This window comes from Nycticebus coucang, chromosome 4 (assembly GCF_027406575.1).
Source record: "Nycticebus coucang isolate mNycCou1 chromosome 4, mNycCou1.pri, whole genome shotgun sequence".
Lineage (NCBI taxonomy): Eukaryota > Metazoa > Chordata > Mammalia > Primates > Lorisidae > Nycticebus > Nycticebus coucang.
Window position 1 is genome coordinate 43,623,888 of NC_069783.1, and position 21,781 is coordinate 43,645,668.

Below are 21,781 nucleotides of genomic sequence, written 5' to 3' on the forward strand. Positions count from 1 at the left end.
CCAGTGTCAACAAGGAACTTTAACATCTCTGCAACAAGTCTTTTAAAGAAATGGCAAAGTGATTGTATTTTTAAAAAGTGTCCATCCTGAAGAGATAAAATAAAAGCTTTGTTGCCTAAAGGAAAAAGCCTCAGTTGTCTGAGAAATTTTACTTCTGAGGTTCCCTAAATCTGGATAACTCAAATTTGCCTACAAACGTTTAAAAGAGAGGACACAGAGAGTTCAAACTTCCCACATTTTAAGGGTTAGGATGGATGAGATTGCCATGATCCCCTCTGAACTGATTTCTGTACTTGGTGCTCTCTGTGCATAAGACAAACAAGAACAGCTGCCTGGCTTGAGAGAAAGCTGTCTCTTTTTCTCGGAAGCCCTGTGTTAGTTCACAGACCCCTCAGAGTGCCATGCTCCCTGTTCCTGTGCACCTTCAATGGAAGCAGTGTGTAAGTCTGAAGCAGCCGCTGCCAACTGGTCCTCAGGGCAGCCATACACCATTAGCAGGTCCCCAGCTCCTGGAGGAAGTCATACCGGCCCAGAGCGGAAGTCCATTTCCAGTTATCACCACTAGACAAATGGCTTTTAAATTACACCCTATGAGGCTAACAGGCCATTTGTCTTTGTAAGTAATGGCACAGAAACACTGCTTTACTGCCATCCTTGCCCTGCAAAGGGAGTCTGCCCCGCAAGGGGGAGTGTAGGAAGATGGAAAAGAAAGAGGCCCAGGAGGGAGAAATACCCAAGGTAGGGGCAGAAACTCCCAGGATTTGATCCAGAAAAGTTGGCAGCTTTTCCAGAGGCAAATGGCGGCACTGGCTAGACCTCTGAGGAGGTGAGACTCAGGGGGCTCTTCCTGGAAGCTGTCTACATCAACAAAGAGAACGGGGCAGAACTTCCAGAATGAAAAAGAGGGGCAAGGATGGGAGCACTGGGTGCTGTGAGAGTGGAGGGAGAGAGCTGGACAGTGGCTGTGACTGGGTGTCCACCACCAGGATAGAGAGTCTGGACTTGATCCTCAAAGATGCAACCTTGTGTGCCGTGGACGTCCAAGGAAGGAACCAGATGCCTTGCCCGCGATGAGACTGTGGCTCTGACTCCAAGCTCAGCCTCTAGGCCTCTAGGCCTCCAGGCCTCTCTCCTCACTACCCCTGGGAGATCTTAAAAGCCAGGAATTGCTACCTTCATTGGACCAGGAATTAGCTGTGAGACACGCTATGAATAGGGAGACGTTACAGAAAGAATTCCAGCATTCCTTCTCCATGCTCTAAAGCTTTGTTTACCTTATTAGTCGAGGCCTGTCAGTTCCCCATGAGCTGACAGGTCTGGAGGGTGAAGGAAGCTGTCACCGCATGGTTTCCACGTTGACAGTCTGTCTCGACTCTGTTTCAGCACACAGCCAGCCTTGAGGCACCAAGTCACGCTACATCTTTCAGATCTGTGGCCTCCTGAGGAATGGCAGGACCAGAGCCCCCAGTCTGGAGCCCAGAGAGTCACACAGAGGGGCCTCTGGGTCTGCTGAGAACAAAAAGCCGCCAGCTTTCAGGGATGAAGTTATCATCATCTCAGATGGCTGGGCCTGCCTCGCTCCCAGGAGGAGGTGCTGCTTACATATAATGTCTTCTCTCCTGCTTCCTGCGAGACAGCTGGAGCTCCAGCCTTCATGGAAACCGTCACTGGCCTGGCTGTTAAAGATGCTCCACATGCTAACCTCATGTCCCTCGTGCCCAAGTTGCTCACAGCTGTGTCCACTATACAATGCTCAAACATCACTCATGTCCAGGAGAGTTGATTTTATACAGATAAAGGGCTTAAGGGGAAACCACTGTTTCTATATCATAACAAATACATATTTAAAAATACAATGCAAAGTTTTGATGTATTTTAAGGATAACACAAAAATCCAAAGTGTTTAACTCTTATTGGATTGGAGCTAAACCCCTAGATTTCTTGAGTTTATGTTTCTACTCTTGTCTAAGATTACGGATACTTTGATGAACAGTTTAGGAATTACTTTACTAACATAACAAGTTACAAAACAGCTCCCAGTATCCAGTTTCCAGCAAGTCTACAAAATAGGCCAGGGTCTCAAGTTCCTTATGTATAATAATAAAAAGTTAGCATTTCTATGTCCTGCTCCATTCTAAGTACATGGATTATCTTCTTTAAACATGGCTACTCTGTGAAACAAGGATTACTATTACTACTGCTCAAAGAATTTAAGTGACATGCCCAAGGCCATGCAGCTTCAAAGTGGTGGCACCAAGATGTCAACCCAGTAAAAATGACACCACACCCTTCTTTCTTAGCCATTCATCTACACTGATATAAAAGGAAGAGTCTGGATCAAATGATTTCAAAATATTTTTCAGCTATATACTCGTAGGGCTGAAGCACATGGAATGTGATCAAATGAAGAGAAACTCTTTCTTATAAAGACAAATCTGAGATGGTCAGGTCATCCTAAGTATATTCACCTCTGGTTCTTGGCAGGGGGGAATTTGGGGTTTCTGATTAGAGTCAAGGGCAAAATGGAATCCAGGACAGATTCCTGAAGGGAAACCCTTGGAGTGGGCTTAGAGGACATGGATCCCACAGGCTTTCCAAAGTGCTATTGTAGGTCCTACTTCTCGAGCATGGGAAAGGCTTCTTAGCAGCCACATCCACCTAGAAAGTGACTGGAGAAGATGACAATAAACTGACAAATGTGATTTGAAAGGGTACAGCATAGCCAAAGAGTGGATCACAGAGGAGCACCTGTCTGCCCATGTGCTCCTAAAGGGCCCTGACCAAATGACTCTGAAGGACAGGACATCTGGTACCCAAGGCCCACTCTCCCACTCTCCTCTCCCTTCCAATAGCTACTTCCTGGACTATGACGCTGGCCCAAGACCCTGTCCTCTGGGGTTGTTTTTCTACAAAGCACAATAAAAGGCAGGTTCGATCCACAGAATCAATGGAGGGAGACGATAACCATGTCAGAGGTCCTAGGGAAGAGAGGAGGAGGGAAGGGGTCATAAAGTGAGATTATGTGGCCTTGACGAGTGTACAAGGAAGGAGAAACCCTACGAATCCCATGAGCCTCCCACACTGCTATAGATGTTGGCAGGAGGGGAGTGGCAACCACAGGCTGAATAGTTGAGAAAATGGAACTTTCTGTTTTAATCATTGGCTTGAAGTCCTTTTTCACCCACCTGCCTCTAAATACGCCCCTGTCACCTCCCCCCAGCAGTCACTGAGGTTCAGCTGCCTCCTTCCTTCAGCAGCACAAGATTCCCCCAAGTATGGGGCCCAAGATAATGCCTCCAAAGTACATGGTACCCTTTGCCCAAGGACGTGACGCAGGAAAGATTTTGAATATTTAACAATTGGTATGACTTGGGTGCCAACCAATCAGAACATGGTGCTCACCAAAGACACCTTCATGCTGAATCTCTTGTGCTTTTTAATTTTGACCTTGGGGATGTCCCCCAACCATGGGGCAGGCAGACACCCTTGAGCAATGTGCTCAGGATTTTCTCCCTTGGCAGGGTCAGCTTCTCTGCCCTGAATCCCCCAACTCCTAGTTCTCACCAGTAAAGGCCACAAAAGCAGTGACATGGATGTCACTCATTCCAACCTCCAGTTGTCACTCAGGCTTTTTCCTCAAAAGTGCCCTCTTCTCTTCCTAACGGGTCACATCTCCCCATGCTGAGCTCTGGTGCCAGTGTCCTTACTATCATAATGCTTCCCCCTACTCCAAACACTGTTGTTAGCAACTCTTCCAGACCTGAGCCTGGATTTGGCATTTGATATTATGAAGCTCAGCTCTTGATGGATGTTGCCCACCAGGGTTTTGACTGCTGCATCCATTAGTGCGGGGTGTATAGCACCCCACTGAGGCCATACGCTCCTGGGGGTGAGGGGCAGGCTTCGGGTTCTTCTTGTATCCCCATCATGCCCAGAGCAGGACTGGTAACTCTCCAGGTACTCAATGATCACAAAGAAAACCAAGTTGACTTGTTCCTGGATAAAAGGCCTGCCCCTGACACTGGCAGTCCCCTCCCTCATGGGGCTTCAGTTCCCTCATCTATAAAATAAGAGGTGGGACTATGGTTCTAAGCTCTGACATCACATTAGAATCACCTGAGTACTTAGAAAAAGTCTCAATAGCCAGGGCCTGTTCCAGGAATTCTGTCTAAATAGAGTTGGGTAGGACCAGACATCAGTTTTTATATTTTTTTAAGCACTGCAGGTGATTTCAATGTGCAGCCAAGACTGAGAACCACTGGCTGGATTAGATCATCAGACAGTACTGTGCAACTCTGCCATTCCATGTGCTGGACCAACTTGGATGGTATTCCAAGTGAGGTCATTCCTAAGAGGGTTAAGTTAAAAGCTCATCCCGACTCACAGGTGGGGAAGAGGTCACAGGGAGGGACTGTGAATATAGCCACCACTGATTGAGTCAGAGCTCAATCCTGGCCAGCACCTATGCCTACGGCGGGTCCTCCCCTGGGCCCCGTTCTTCGGTGATACACATCTCCAAAGGCCTCTTAGATGCTGAACGAAAAGGTTAAGGCCTCTTTAAAACCTGACTCCCCCCCAACATATTACGTGCTCTTTAAAGTGTCAAGGAAAGTTCAGGATTGCTGTTGGCAGGTAGTGCTAAAATTCTTGCCTGAACAGATTGGATTATAAAATATGTGGATATGACAAGCCTATCTGACAGATCAGTTTGCTTCGTCCTAAGATGATGTGTAAAAGAAAGACATGTTCTTCACTCTTGTGGTTTCAGCTTTTTTGGTTGTTTTGTGTGTTTCCCGAGTGTTTTCTTTCTTTTCTCCTTCTTAAAATATGGTCCTGACGTTGAGTTGTGACATCAATTAAAAACGAAGCTAATGAAAAAGCTAAACCCTTGGGAACACATTAAAGGCCACTTAGGAAAGTTGGTTCCAGCTCCCTTTCAAAGCCAACTCTTAGACACCAAACCATGCTCAATTACAGACCCCCATTATTCCTTGGGTATAAAAGTCTTTTTGTAACCCTCCCTCATTGTGGGGCTGCGTGAACGGAGCATATTTATATTCTCTCTCTCTCCCCTACCGCCCCCTCACTTGTTGAAACAAGCACAGTAATTGCATTACCAGATTTCCAGGATTAACTTTTGGTTCAAGGAAAGCTCTCGGTCTGAGCGTGTATCTGTAATTAGAGGTGGTAGGGTAATTAGCTGCACACAGTTTGACTGTCTACAAGGGGCCCAGAAGACAGGTCTATTTGTTCTGTTTCATCACACAATTTAATCAAACAGTGAGTGCCTTGCTCACAGGGTGCACAAAACAAATATTTGCTGATTGATTGATTCATCCAACAACTGGTCAATTCAGTTAAACCAGCTCTTTGCTGTCCAGTAAGGCAAGGAAAGAAAAATAATTGACCTAAGTCTTTCACTTTTCAAAAGGCTGCTTTGCTGCCTTACAGAAACAACTGCAGAAGAGCACGTGGGGAAGGCGCTGAAACCCCACTCCTTCCTTTCCTTTCAATGACTTTCCAAAATAAATAGCATTAAAAATCAATAGGCTACATAATGAAGTTCAATATGAAAATCTGCAGAAGATATTCATCACTATGTCCGTGTGAGGGCTTGCTTCTCGAGCGGCCTGTCCCTTTGGGGTTAAGGTGTCTCCCATCATTAAGAGGCATTTAAGACCGTGGTCCCTGAAGCAGAGTAGCCTTGACCTGAGTGGGCATCCTTCCTACTGCCAGCTCTCCAGGAACCAAGGCAAAGAAGCAGTCCAATCACTGGGCACACCGGTGTGGACGTGACACCAACAACAAAAGGAAATGGGACTTTGAGACAAGACACTAGTATCTTGCCTGCTGTAAATGACCGGCTAGAAGCCCCACTCTGCCCATTGGTAGAAATCTCAGGTAGGGAGCGAAGTGTTTCAACACTTTCTCTTCCATTCTGGAACCACTGACGGAGGACATTCGTCTCTGTTGGGCCCAGAAGAAAGAATTTTGCCCCACACTGAGGTAGGAGCTCCAGCTGTGTATAGAAATGCCTGCCCCGAGGCTGAAGAATGGCAGGGAGGCAGCTTTCCATGAAAAGCAATTTAAAGTGACATGATGTTAAAGGCCAGAAGTCCAAAAAAGGCAAACAGCCCATCACCTGTGAGTGATCCTCTGAGCCTGGGCACATTTTTTAAAAATCCGTCTCACAAATCACCCAGTGTTTAACTTGAAGTCCATTTGTTAATTTGGTAAACACAGACATGATATTGACAGTATGCCTCTAATCCAAGCAGGAAGGAAGTATCCGGTGTCAGGCAACTGCAGGACCTCGCCAGTACCCCTCACCTGCAGGGCCAGGGTGCACGAGAGGGGGCAGCTCAGACAGCAGGTGGAAGGGCAGAGGGGGCAGGGACTCCTTAACTCCCCAGGCCCAGAACACTCCACAGTACTCCCTCACCAGCCTTAGCTATACAGAGCAGTTCACAGTTTACAAAATGCTTCTCTTATTTCCTAACTAATTAAATCTTCAGGCCTGTTGTATGAAACCAGCTGTGATGGTTAATGTTATATGTCACCTTGGCTGGACTATCGTACCCAAATAGTTGGTCAAACATTATTCTGGATGTTTCTGTGAAGATGTTTTTTTAGATGAAATTAACATTTAAATCAAGTAAAATGGGCTTTGAGTAAAGCAGTTTACACTCCATACCGTGGTGGGCCTCATCTAATCAGTCGAAGTCCTTAATAGAATCAAGAGTCACCTTCCAGAGCAAAAAGGAGTTATGGCATCAAACTTCCTTTGGACTTGGACCGTTATTCTTCCCTGACTCTTCAGCCTGCTGGCCTACCCTGAAGTTTTTGGACTTAGATCTCCACAATCACATGAGCCAATTTTTTAAATCTTTCTTTTCCTTTCCTTCCCTTCCTTCTCCTCCTTCCCTTCCTTCTTTCCTTTTTGACAGACTCTCACGGTGTCACTCTGGGTAGAGTGCCATGCATCACAGCTCACAGCAACCTCAAACTCTTGGGCTCAAATGATCTCTTGTTTCAGCCTCCCAAGTAGCTAGGACTACAGGTGCCCATCGCAATGCCCTGCTATTTTTAGAGATGGAGTTTCACTCTTGTTTAGGCTGATCTCAAACTCTCGAGCTCAAAGAATCCACCCACCTTGGCCTCCCAGAGTGCTAGGATGAGCCACCATAGGCATGGGCCACCACACCTGGCCTTGTTTTTCTATTTTTAGTAGAGATGGGTTCTTGATTTTACTCCGGCTGGTCTCAAACTCCCAAGTTCAAGCAATCCCTCCTCCTTGACCTCCCAGATTGCTAGGATTACAGGCACGAGCAACATCACCATCTTTAAATCCTTCTGCCTTCCCTATCTCACTCTCAGCCTACTTACATATAACGCACACACATACACAGGTGCCCACACACCCTGTCGGCTCTACTTCCCTGAAGAACTCTGAAGAATATACTGGCAGTGTTATCATTCCCATTTTATGGATGAGGAAAAGGGCTTTGTGAGAACAGGAATTAACATTGGGCAACTGTAGCGTAAACAAGGGCTCAGAATCAGTGCACTGGGGAGTGTTCACTCACGCACAATGACTTTCTCATTATCACTTAGAAACTAAAAGACTAGGACTGGGAAAGAACTCATGAGGTCAGGGCCTTATCCCCCCATGTCAGATGAGTATATATCTTGATTAAACTTCTGTTTTGAGGATTTCTAGGGCACTTACCCCTACCTCCCACCACTGTTTCTTCCCCATTGCTGATTGGATCTACCTTCTCTCTTAATTTGAACCCATTTTCTTTGGAGCTATCATGCATACAGGGGAATATGCCTGATTGTAAAGTTTCTGCAGGAGCCTTTCATAAACTAAAGGGCAAATTTTTTAAAAAGTACATAGTGCAATGCTCAGGACACAGCAGGTGACGGAATGAGCAAACGGAAGGATTGTGTCAGTGGTACCCTGCAAATGTGATGTGGGCTCTGTAAATAGGAAAGCATGTAGACAAAGGTAAGAAATCATTATTATTGTTCCAGGTTGCAGAACTGAGTGAAGCTGAGAGAACACTTTCTCAGGTATAAGGAGCAGATCATAAAAAGCTCCAAGGCCAAGTTTGCGACTATTCCATGCTAAAACTTAGTTTAAGTGAGATGATATGGGACTTAAGACCCTGGACTTAACCGCTGGTTCAATCACCTTATGCTCCAACCTCTCATGTCTTCTTTATAAAATATTTTCTTTTATTTTTTCTTTATTAAGGAGAACTTTTCTGGTTTCAAAGAACAGAAACCAACTCAAGCTAACTGAAATGCACAAGTGCAGATCTCACAGAACCTAAGGGCCAGAGCAGCTGAGCCTGAGAAGGGGCTAGAATCAGAAGATAGAAGGCCAAAGCTAGGAAAGAAATCATGAGCTCATAGCCTTAGCCCCTCGTGTCAGACAAGTATATATCTCGATCAAACTTCTGTTCTTGAAGATTTCTAGGGAGCTTACCCCTCCCTCTCACCACTGCTTCTGAGAACCCAGGGAACACTCTTCCTCTCCAGTGACTTCATTCTTATCTCTTTGTTAACTCAATCCACATAGTAGAAAAAAGCCTACACATTAGTCCTAAATTTATATTTCTCCTTTGTTCAAAAGTCTAGTCATGACTGGAATTTCTGGGTCCTTACTTCAGATTTTACGGTAAGGAATTCTAGGCTAAAGGCAAGCTTTTAGCCAGATGGCTATCCCTTGTCCACTGAGCCGTGGTATAGTTGGTACAACCATCAGTACAACCCACGTGGCTGGCAGAGGCCCACCCTTGTGGCCCATGGCTATAGAATGGAGATAAGAATGTCACCCCCAAATTGCCAGCCATACCAGTGTTTCTCAAACCTGTCCTGCATTAGAATCACTTGGAAAACTTGGAGAAAAAAATAGGTTCCCTAACCCTACGCTAGCACAGAGACTCTGAACGAGTAGCCTCCAGCTACAAGCAATCTTATCTACTTTCCCTAGAATTTTCTAGGAATAGGACAGTATGATCAGTACATATAATAATAGCCTCCTTCCCCTCTTCAATTCCTACTTCCTCCTACCCTACCCAAAGGATTCTATGCAACTGTTTGAAGACCCCTTTTGGGGAAACCTCTGCAAAATATCTTCAGGTGACGCAGAGTAAGAGAGAGAGAGGGCTGATGATTTAATCATATCCTACACGCCTTTCACACACCCAGTGCTTTCCTGCTTATTAAGTGTTTCCTGCCAACTGGTCACTGTGCTGGGCTGTTTAATAAATATTCCCTCATCCCATGCTCCCACTGACCCCACAAGGTACATGCTGTTTATTTGCATTTGGCAGACAAGTAAAGCTCAGAGGAATCAAAAGGACTTACCTAAGGTCGCTTAGTGAGTGACAAAACCATTGACTTGTGTGTCTGCCTCCTTCGGTTGGGCCTTCAGTTCCCCAGGTCAGGGGCAACATGTATCTGCTTTTGTTCCTCCCGCATCCACAGCACCAAGCATGAGGCCTGACTTAGGAGAGTTGCTCAGTAATGTTTGTGGGCTGATTGCTAAGTCAACAAATAGGGGCCTTGCAGTCTTTGAGCTGGGCCACTCCATGTGCCCCTGTCAGAGCTTCCCAATCCTTGGCAGGCCCTGCTGGGTTTCAGGGGGACCGAGCCACACATCCTCTCGCTGCTGACCCTTAGAACGGCAGCCCCCTCCAGGCGCGGTAGCCCTGCCTACTTTCCCCAGGATTAACAGCAATGAGTATGTTCTGTGTGTGTCACAGTTTAGGAAAGTAGGTTGTTCAGCGGTCTCATTGACAGCGTAGAGCAGGTGTCCTCAAACTTTTTAAACGGAGCCAATTCACAGTCCCTCAGACCGTTGGAGGGCCGGACTATAGTTAAAAAAAAAAACAACTATGAACAAATTCCTATGCACACTGCACATATCTTATTTAGAAGTGAAAAACAAAACGGGAACAAATACAATTCACACCGCTTCATGTGGCCCACGGGCCGCAGTTTGAGGACGCCTGGCATAGAGATTTGGCCTGCTAATCAAAACCCCTAACCTTTTTGGTTATCCAAAAGCTATTCTGAGATTCTCAAAAAATTTCTCTGCATCTCCTGTCTGGGGAGAGTAGCTATGTAAGTCCTCATGAGCCAGCAGCCTGTTCCCTTCCAATTAGAACACCCCAAGGCCTTCTTCACCCATGTCCAGATTTTAAACTCAAACCCCAGTGGTGGGGTATGGGCAGGTGGGTGATTCTACCAGTACAGAATTGCTGACCAAGAAAGCCAATGCTGACAACATCTGGCATTCCTTACACGAAACCCAGAGGCTCTTACATAGAGGCTCTACGCCTGATGCCAGGACTCCAAAACGCCTTTCCTGCCAGGGGATTATGTTCATTTGCTCAGGATCTGAGACAGAAATTCCAAAGAGATGATACTGGAAACCAAAGGCCTATATCATATTAATAATACAGACAGGAAGGCTCCCTCAGCAGCTGGTAGCAAACATATATTAAATAAAGAAAGGGGCCTGGCCCCAGTCCAAGCCCCAGCAATCCAGCCAGGTCATTTCAGATTACAAATAGAAACAATTAAACCTTATTATAGACTTTGTTTCTGGTTAGCTATTAGGTTTCTTCACTTACATGCTAATTTCTGAGTCAAGGAATCAGAGATCTCCCCAGATTAGGTATCTACCACAGCTCTGCAGACTGCAAAAATCAAGCTGTATTACACTTCACTGAATCCTCTGTGTCCATGTCGGGTGCAGCAGTGAGCAGGAAGCCAAAGGCAGCTGGGGGCTGGGTTACAAGCACAGCACAGGGTATCAGCTGTGCATCAGAGGGCTGGGCTGGGAGGATGCAGTCATCTTCCTGGGAGACAAAACCCACAGTTGACCATTTCTCATTTCAGTCTGCCTGAGCATCTAAGCCCTCACCGTCCCCAAGCCCCACTTCCGGTTCCCCATTCCTATACCCACCACTCTTTTGGCCAAGAAGTGATGTGGTGGGGAGGGCCGGTGCAAAAGAGCTGGCAAAGCTGGTGTCAAAAACTCCCAATCACATCATTAGGCAGTGTGGGATCAAATGTAAATGGACAGAACTTCGGGTTCTCATCTATAAAAAGAAAGTAATAATAACCCCTGCCTGGGTCCTGGACCCAACTGTGTACACATTCTTGCTATGATTGCTAGTTGTACAACTTTAGATACTTAACCTCTTGTGATCTCAGTTTCCTCATCCATAAAATGGGATTGCCTTCTAGAGAGAAGTAATGAGATCAGTATAGTTCTTCTCTTGCAAACTGTTAATTATTGTCCTTTGTTCATTTTTCTTTGGGGATACATCTTTTTTTTTGACACATTAATTCTTTAAATGAATTATTAAACGAAAAATGGAACAGTTAGAATTAGATCATTAAAAAGTTAGCTTTTAAAATCAAAAGGAATATAGGCTAAGGGTCTACATTATACAGATTATAAATACTGGTGTATAAGGAAAGAAGAAATCAGCTCTGATGGAATTCATTTCTTCTTCCCTTTCAAAGACTTGGCAAACAAAGCTGGGTCAATCTGTTCTTTTGCCACTCCTCTGACAGAGAAGAGTCTTGCTGCCCGCTCCTGCAGAGTTCCCCCACATTTCAGTCCACGGGCCATCAGTTCACACTTGAGCTTCTCAAAACCCAGCAGCTCCAGTTCTGCAACAGAGCTGAATGCCAACAAATCTATAGTTTCCTTACCAATAATTGTGTTTCCTGGCTGGCTTTCCTCCAGTTTGGCAACGGAAGCTTTCTCTCTATCTTCTCCAGGTGCTACCTTGCCAGCTGTTTCCCCATCGGTCCTTTCTTTTGTCTCTTTATCCTTTTTCAGTCCAGCCCCAACTGCTCCCTCATCTATAGATTCTTCACCATCTGCCTTCTTTCTCTCTTGGGTCTCTTCTGTCTGTAAAACCCTCTTGCTGTCCATGTGCTCCTTGGTAGATGTCTCTCCCAACTCTCCCAGTTCAGCAAATGAGTCTTCTAAAATATCTTTTGTAGAGGCCATCTCTGGAATTTGTAGTTTTTCTGGTGATCCAAAGGTTGTGTTCACTACTTCTACCCTCTGAGAACTACTGGGAAATTTGGCTGCCATCTCGACGCCATCACTGACATTTTTTAGAGCATGGATGCTCATTTCTGAGGTACTAGGTGCTTCTCTGTCATCATCCGAGCTCTCAGAACCGGACCCCACTGTAGTCTCTAGTCCTTCCGCACCAAACCATAAGCCTTGCCTTTCCCCCGCACTGGCTCCTTTGTCTGCTGTTTTGGTAGGCTGTTGCCGTTTACGTTCTTGCTGATTTCTACGGATACCGTCTTGCTAGAGGCAGCCCGCATACCTTAGAGGACAGAGTCCTCCAAACGCTCGGCCATTTCATGGCACTGCTTTTGGTAGTCGGGGCTAGCGAAGCAGCGCTTAGGTTCTGTAGGCTTCCGCCGCAGTCGCTCCAGCCGTCTCTGCTCCTTTTCAGCCTCTCGTTCTGCTTGTCGTTTTACCCATTCAGCCATTGCTTTTTCATGATTGACATCTCTAAGTCTCCTCCCACTGAGATCCTGGCAAGCTTTACTATTGGTTGTCTTCTCAATCTGAGCACCAAGGGCTCGGAGCATAGGTCCAAAACCTCCTTTTTCCCCAAGAAGCCTGGGTTCCAAACTATAAACAGCTCCATGCTGCACCGTATCACAGGTGTTAATGAGTGCTCCATTGCATTTCACAAAGAAGTATTTCCACCGGAATATCCTGATCTTGGCAATATCGGAGGATAAAATCCTGGACGGAGCACCTAGCCGAGGCACACCTCACCGCTTTGCAGCCAAAGCCCGGGCCGCGGATCCAGACCAGAGCCTTAGCCTCCGCCATTTCACCTCAAGCTTGACACTCCTGAAACACTAGGGGATACATCTTTTATTGATTTGTAAGAGCTCTTTATATGTCAGCAATTTTAATCCTTATAAATGCCATTTTTTGTTTGTCATTTGCTTATATTTTGCAATGTGAATAACACATTGGCACCAATTTTATTATTGAGAAACAGTTTGTAAGTGGGGTAGCTCTATACAAAAAATGAGCTGTCATTATTTTATTATTACCAACAAAAACAAGGGTGGGCCTAAAGAAGAGGAACTCTGCCTCCCTGAAGAACTGAACCTGATTAGAGCTATCCAGGAATGGGGTGGCTGGGGTTGGCACTAGAGACGAGGAGTCCTTGGGTAAGAGACAAATGTGAGGGGGGCATTTAAAATGAAGGGCTTTAAAATGAAGGCCTCTCTTGAATAAGACTACACCCATGCCCATCATCTCTCTCACACACACACAGGCTTGAAGAGAACAACAGAAAGCCTTACATTAACCACCATCCTATACCCCTATATCATACTGTCAGAGAAAACTTAAGAGAACAGCTTACCTGAAGATCAGCCCTGGCTGGAATGGAAACCCATCCACTAAGAGTTAGATGCAGTTGTTAGAGTCACGATCGGTTACTAAGGGGGGACCTCTGAGAGGGAAAGGAGTACGGTAATGCGAGTGCCTGTTTGAAGACCTGGGAGAACACAATGAACTCTTACATCTACTCTCTCACTTGATCCACAAGGCAGCCTCAGAGGCATCCAGGATAAATTTTTCCAGGCCACTTCAAAGAAAGGAAAACTGAGGCATAGAAGTTCCATGTTCAGTTAATAATTGACAGAGCCAAGACTAGGATCTGGGTCTCCCAACTTCTATTTAAAGTTCTTCATCCAAGAAATATTTATGGATACCCTGCCTTGTGCCCGGCTCTGCCTGGTGGGTTTGTTCTAACTCCTGGTTACAGATGTTTTCGGAATTCCTTAAGCCTTTCCGTGTTGGCCTAATGCACCTCGGGATTCCCAGAATCAGAGACTTAGTCTGGAAGGACTTCGAAAGGACCCTTGCCAGATGGCACATCTCGGGCTTTTACAAATGCTCCTACATCAGATGCCTAAGAAAACAGAACATTGTTCTGTGGGCAACTCTTTGCCAAACAGCTGGACTATGGCAGCTCTAATGAAGACCGAGCTCGTGGGCCAAGCAGAATCTTCCAGTGGGTTTGATAGCACCAGAAGTTTGTGAGTCTAGGAAATACCTTTGGTTTCACTGCTGCAGTTGAAAACCCTTTTACATTTTGGTTCTTGCTAACTCAGCAACATGAACGTGGCTTGGTTAGGGCTGATGGGAGGAAGATACCACTTGTCCCTAAACCCAGTTCACTGGCAGTCCAAAGAAGCCCCCCCGGGGCTCCATCACCCTCACTCCTCCAGTAAGCCGCTCCCACCCCCACAGGAACTGCTCAGGGATCTGCCCAGCAGTGAGGCCAGAGACCCAAAGCCTGCCCAGGACCAGCTGCCACGTGGAGCTCACAGTCCTCTCCGTCCCCACCCCCATCCCCCAGCATCCTCTTCCGCAAGAACTGCTCCCCTTTAAGCTGGCAGCCAGAGTGGTGGTAACTGAGCTCAGACGCTGGATCGGATGTCTGGAGGACCCCCACTGTAAACTGCAGGTCACATAACTCAACTTGATCCCTCACTCCATCTTATACTTTATGTGCTTCGGGGGGACACAGCAGCTGATGGTGAGAGAGATAAGTCCCTGCCACGAGCTGTGCAATGAGGGATTGTTCTAAAATGGAAAAGTTACTTCAGGCCCAAAGAGGAGTGGCTGTTCAAGACCCCAGAGGAAACGGGAGGGGCGCCACCTGGGGCTCCCTCCCACATCTGCATTTTCCCCTCTGAGCCCCATGAGGAAGCCCCTGCCCCCCCTTTCCTGTGTTCCAGGTAACCCCTCAGCATTGTGTCTGGAAGACCTGCACCCCCACCCCACCACCATTTTCTCATCTGTGACATGGGAATAGCTTTCTGGTGAGAAGATGAGATAAAATAAAAGTGCACATCAGTCCTTGGAAGGAGCCGCCCTTGGCATGTGCAAGAAGGTTATCTTCTGTCCTGGCGACCCAGGAACTGCAGAGAAAGTCTTCATTTTGTTGTTCCTGGTGGTGACAACATTGTGTGGGAATGATGGTGGCCCCTGAGGGCTTTTCACCAGAGGTACATGTGGTGAGCATCTAAGATAAAGTCCTCCACACAGGAGGGACTGGGCTGGGGGGACAATGTGCTCTGAGCCAGGGCCAGCCCTCCCATCTCCATCTGCTCACACCCGCAGGGCCGGGAATCGGAGGCCCCTCACCTCGAGCTGCCCCACGCCCCGGGGTGCCATTCAAGGATCACACTTAAGTCCGGGCTTTTCATTTGAGACACAGTGGACAGGTTGATGCTGGGGCTGCTGTGCACCAACATTTAGACACGTTGCTAAATATTTCCAGCTGCCCAGAGGGCCCATGTACTATATGAAGTGAGACGCTGCCAGCCTTCACCGCACAGGCAGGGACAGCCAAAGGGCATTCCCTAAACTTTTTTCTACTGTCCTCCATTTGATGAAAGACTTGTGGTTAAACCTTTATCTTCCATAAACATGTAGAAGGTGGTTACCTTGATTTCCATGTCTCATTTTCATTTTATTAAAAAAAATGGGTTCCTTGCAATAAAACATCTGATACCATGGATGTTCTGCAGAAAACAGATGTTTCTCCATGTAATAGATGTCAGCTGCCCTCTGTGTGCTGACTCGCACTTGCACACACGTGTGTCTCATGAAAGGCCAGGGCAGGGCTGGGCCTGCAGGGGCACTGAAACTCAACAGCCATAAGGCCACAGGACTTGAGTCCTGCAGCTAAGAGGCCAGGGGCAAAGCAGATACCCCAGGACTGAGAGAGGCAGCAAGGCCGGGGAGGACACGGGGAGGCCTCCCCACCCCCGCTGAACTCTTGCTCGGAACACTTCCTTTCACAGTTCGTTGTTTTTGTTCCTTGGGCCTCCTCGCCCAGTGGAGGAGGTGTGAGGCTCATTGGAGGACACTGGCTCTCTCTACCTCCATGGGGGATAAGGTCAGAGCTTAAACCCAAATAGGCTCAACCTGTCTCAAGGGCACACAGAGGCTATTCCGCCAGGTCAGCCATCAGCAGGGCTGTGAGTAGGCCTCTTTTCCATCTTTCTTCCGCTCTTTCCACATTGCAGTCCTAGACTAAAGGGAGGCCCACGCAGGGCACACGGCCTTAGGAACAGCCATAGTTTTTGCTTCCATCACCCTGGGCACATACACAAACCTTTGCCAGCTTTACGCCTTGAGCATTGGGCAGGCTGAGTACTCATTTTCCCAGGAATTTTGCTCCCATCCCTTCTGGAGATTTCTCTAGAACTAGCTAAGGCACCTGAGGCCTCTTCCTGCCCAGAGATATTTGTATTCTCATTGAGACCCTAAAAAATTAAGAATTATCAAGATCCAAAGGGAACAAATTCCCTACTATCAAATGCTTCCGCTGCTAAGAAGCTGTTTCTAGGCAGGAGGGGACTCTGCCATGCTACAGTTGGCCCAAGACCACCCCCCTGCCACCCCAGAGTCATGATATAGGACACACCCCATCTCGGGTGCCTGGGTCCCTTCTCAACCCACCCTTCTCTGTCCCAGGACCCCAGGAACATCACTTTCCCTCTCTGTACCTCAGGATCACTCACTGGAGGAGGGCTGGATGTTGCTAAGTTCAGCAAACTTTTCCGACAACTTGAAACTTAGAGCCAATGATTTTGTGAAATTATTTCCCTAGAACTATCTTTATGCATGTCCATCCCACCTTATTCCAAATAAGATTTGTGAAGTTTATAGAAGTATACCTAAAATTAAAATAAAAAGATGATATTCGAGCAAATGACTAAAACCAAAAGTAGAAAAGTAAGATTAATCGCAGTTGCTACATAAAATTTTTGCCACAGAGAATTGTAAATTTGGGTCTGGGCTTCCCGGATGCTAAAGCAAAGAGGCTAATACTGTCAGTTACAAGAGCCACAGTGTCACTAAGTTTTAAAAAAAGAAACAACAGCAAAAAAACATTATGCAGAAGAATCACAGACATTCCTAGGAGTAAGACTTCAAAGCAATTTCTCACGTGGATTTCCAAAAGGAATATTGAGATATGCAGTAAACCATTGGTTTTCATCTTGAAAGACAAAAATCCCAAAAAACAATAAATCTTTTTCAAACTGAAATTTGTGAAAAATGTAAAGAAATGAAATAGACAAAAAGAACTGCTCTAGATGAAAGAGACAAGGGCTCTGTGCTGAGTTCAGGATGCCAAAGTATCCCATAACCTCACTCCCAAAACAGCTCACGTCTGACTGCCTTACATCACATGAGTCACTGTTTCCAAACCTTGCTGGAAGGTCTGAGTCCCCTGGAGAGCTCAGGGGGGATCAAGGCCTCACAGCAAACAGACCAAGTCAGAACCTCTGGGAAGGAAAATAGGGTGTAGTCTGTGGCCCCAGGTGATCTTATGTCAGACATGCTTTGGAAACCCCGCCATCAACACCACCTCAATGATACGACTGAACTAGATGGTAAAAACCCATTGGAATGACAAACTCCATCCTGGGTATGTGGCATTTGCTGTTAGGCAAGGCTCCTGAGGGGGTCTCTGCCAGGAGAAACTGTCAGGTGAGAAGACACTAAGTAAGCTCTCAGGGCCATGGGCTACAGGAGAGAGAGAGAATCCCCTGCCCCAACCCTGATCACACCGCCCCCATCTCCACACAAGCTACCCCTTTCCCTCCTGCCCTCCTCAGCCTCAAGATGAAGCAGCTCTTGCTGTTCTCTCGTCAGAGACATACGAATATCAGTGGTGACACCACCAGGGAAAGGGGGCTACCAGGTTGGGCGAGCTGACTGGTCCAGCCCACCCCTCACTCACAAGCCAGTGTGGGCTCCCACAAAAGCCACAGTTTTCAGGGCCATGACTTTTGTTAAATCATATCATAGTTAAGAGCTTAGATGCTAGAGACATATCAGGGTTCAAACCCTAGTGTTCCCACCTATGATCTGTGTGTGCTGGGCAAGTTCTTGAGCTATTCAGAGCCCTAATTTCCTCATCTGTAAAATGAGGGTGTTCACTAGGCAGAATATGCTAGGTGGTGCTGCACTAACAAACAATCCCAACATCTCAGTGGGTTAAAACAAGGTTTATTTCTTAGCCAAGCCAAGTGGGCTGCAAGTTTGTCCTCCACATGGAAACTCGCAATCCAGTTTTAACCAGGTGCCACCCCTGTCTACCACAGGCTTCTGCAACTGGGTTAGGATTCTGGGAACTATTAAATGTTTTAGCCTAGAAGTGAGGCTATTCACACGTCTCACTTCTATTCATGCATCATTGGTCAAAACCAGCCATCTGGAATGGTCCTGCCTCCAGCAAGGATGTGGAAAGGGTAAACATCCTGGCGTTTGAGGAGACACAGGTATGAGTGAGCAGTGTGCACAGGTGATAATGTTCAATGGGCTGCTGGTGATGACACAAGGAAGTAATCCCTGTAAACCTTCAGCACAGATTCTGCCATTTTCTAACGTTTAATAAATGTTCATTTTTTGCCTTCTCTCCTTTTCTGGTTCTGACTAGTTCTCTAAGAAGCAGTTGCCCATTTCCTAGTTTGCAACTTCCTTTACCCTCCAGGCTGGGTTTTTGTGGATTCATGTTTCCATTAAGCCCGGTGTTCATCATGAGCTTTGCATCAGCTAATGTAAGAACTCTGGATGCCAGGATGGCAAGAGGCCAGGAATGATTTATCATCTAACATATAATCACATCACACACCCAGCACACCTTTGCACTTGTTAAAGAGTGCATATTCCAGAGGTGATTAGTTATGTCTCCTTGGCACCTTCATCATCAATGAAAAAGCTGATTCGAGATCAAGGAGTGAGGTGGGGCCACCAGACACAGAGGAAGGAGCCTCCTGGGAAAGGAATGAGGACTCCCGGCTCTGAAACCTCAATGTCCACATTCCTAACCCAGGGCTAGTGCTCCTGCCAGGCTCACTGGGCTGTTGATAGGACCTGACAACAACAGGAGGTCTGGGACCCTGCCATGAGCCATCAAAGGCACAGTGGTGTCCTGTGGTACGTTTGTCTGAGAAAACCCATCAGCAGAGTCCTTGGAAGATTTCCAATGTATCCCTTCTGCAGGAAGCTCTCCTGTCCCTCGTTCTTTTTTTTTTATTATTATTAAATCATAGCTGTGTACATTATAATGCGATCATGGGGCACCATACACTGGTTTTATAGACTGTTTGACACATTTTCATCACACCTGTCCCTCGTTCTTTTCTCCTGATAACTGACTCCCCTTGGGTCCGCAGCCTGCAGCACCCTCTCCCCTGCCTCCCTGGGGAGAAGCCGTCAGACTGGATTCAGCAGTGAGTGCAACTTTGACTTCCCGGGGCTCTTCCCACTGGTGCCTCAAGCACGGGGAACAGCTCACGGCTGCCCTAATCATAACAAGGCTCACACCGCCATTACACAACTTTAATACCAGCTTTTATGCAGGCATCTGGGGATGTGTGTGCTTATGAGCAATTTGTAATGAGAAAAAGACCCACCCGCAGCAGGCTGGGAGGGGAGGGGCCCAGAGCACCAGAAAAAGACAGGCCCCAATCACAGAAGCCGCCCCAGGCTCTGAGGACAGGGCTGCTGCCCTGGGATGTTTAAGGAACTATTTGATCTCTTGTTAAGTCCCACATGGCTTCAATTTCCATATGCTCTGAAAGAGAATGGAATTAGAGTCAACAGATCCATCGTGTCTTACATAAAGACATGTTCTTACTCAAGAAGGAGAAAAAGGAAAAAAGGAAATTCATATTTATGGAAGACCTACTATGTGCTAGGACCAAACCAAGAGCTTTATTTCCATGTGTTATATCATATGGGCTCACAGTAACCATTGGGGTAGGTTTTCTATCCTTTACGATTGACTGCAAAAAAATAGCCACAGTATTTTAGACCTCATCTCATCAAGAAGTGAAATCTGTTTCTCCATTCTTTAAATCTGGTATTGAATATCTTGCTTTGGCCAATGAGGCACTCAAACCACAATGTGGGCAGGAGTTGGAAAGGGGCTTTCACACCCAGGCTTGCCCACTCCTGTTGTTTTGAACCCTTTTGCTACTAAGCGAACAAGCACAGGGGCCTCCTGGAGGATGAGAGAAGACACAGAGCAAGGGTCCCACTGCCCCAGCCATCCCATCACAGGATGCGCTGGGCCAGAGGAGTGAGGCCATCCTTGCCCAACCAGCCAGCGTGGTCCCCCAGACCTGAAAAACCACCCTGACAACCTGCAGATTGACAAGATTTATTCAGTGCTTGTTGACTTAAGTCACTGTGTTTTCAGAAATTCGTCATTTAGTAAAAGCTTCCTGATATGTCAGGAGACTGAGCTTAGAAAGCTCTAAGATTTCTCTAAGAATCCTCAATCCCAAAGTCACAGCCCAAGGATTTGAACCCGAGGCTTATATACATATTCAATGTGCTGAATCACCTGTTCTCCCCCCACAATACATTAGCATGTGGAATGGGATGACTGAGAGAAAATTCCCAAGAAATACTAATTTCCCCACAGCCATTGTCACCATTTTCAGGAAAGTTGCAAAATCTCCAGTCCTCTAGAGAATTTCTATGTATGTAGCATTCGCTTTGTATAAAAGACACAGCACAGACCTGAAAGCTTTCCTCAAGGTGGCGTTTGCCTAAGTGGAATCTACTTTTCCACGGCCTCTCACTTCAGCATTGCCCCATCCTTACCCCTGAAGATGCTGAAAGGGGCACAGGAAGCTGGTGCTAGTTTTTCTGTTTCTCCAGCAAAGAGACCCTCAGCTGGTCAGGGGCTAAGTGGCTTGAGTAAAAACCTTTGAGGGCATCTGGGGATCCCCTAGTTCAACAGATGTTCTAGGAGGAATCATTTTGGATGTTTGAATTTATCCCCTGAGGACTACCTTCTTATACTGACATTATGTTTCCAGAAGGGCCTGGCTGAGTACGGACAGCCTCAGGAAGCCCCAGTGGCAAGCCTTCTGTGTCCCAGCCGTCAGTTCATGAGAGCGAATCTCCCCAGCAAAGGCCTCCTGTGCTTGCTGGGACAGTCTCAGGCTAACCTATGGTACCCATGACACAGGCAAAGGATAGCATATGAGTTCTGGGTCTTAAGGCAGAGCAGCCCTCTGTCCTGATGCAGGACTGATTTTAAACAGAATTTGGAAATAACCACTCATATTTTAGCACTTCTGGGGATTGGGGGGCTCTTTCTGGCCCGTGGCATCCCCATTTTGGAATGAGCTGCATCCCTCTTCCTGCCTCCCTCCTTCCCCACCATCAAAAGGCTCCACGCTCTGGCACTATTTCTCCCTCTTTCCTCCCCCTCCTCCCTCTGTTCTCCTCACCGCCTAGATGAGCCGGGCCTATGGGGCGGGCTTCCTTCAGCTGTCCCCAGTTTGTTTCCTCCTAACCATTTCTCATCCTCTACTTTGAATGCAATGGATTATCTAGAAGCACCTCTCTCACCTGCAAATGGTGGCAGAGAGCCTTCTGGTAGCAGCACTGACTAATCCATCAACTACATGAAATTGCATTCTAATCACATCTGGAATTTCAGACATAAACTCACACATCTATGGTGAGGAGGGAGTCTGTACCTCTGTATCCTTCGCTACATAAAGGCCAAAGTCTGAACCTGTTTAAAAATAAAATGCATAAGAAGAAAGACATCTTTTGATATGATTTATGGGATACCATATGGAACCTGGAATTTATTCTTGAAAGCAATTGTGTGCAAAGAGATTAGCAGATACTAATTGCTTTTAG

The 21,781-nt window shown here is 46.7% G+C and overlaps 1 pseudogene; it reads right to left on the reverse strand.

The window, feature by feature from the left end:
- Positions 1-11,527: 11,527 nt before the first annotated feature.
- Positions 11,528-12,898, reverse strand: LOC128584254 (splicing regulator SDE2-like; annotated as a pseudogene).
- Positions 12,899-21,781: the final 8,883 nt, after the last annotated feature.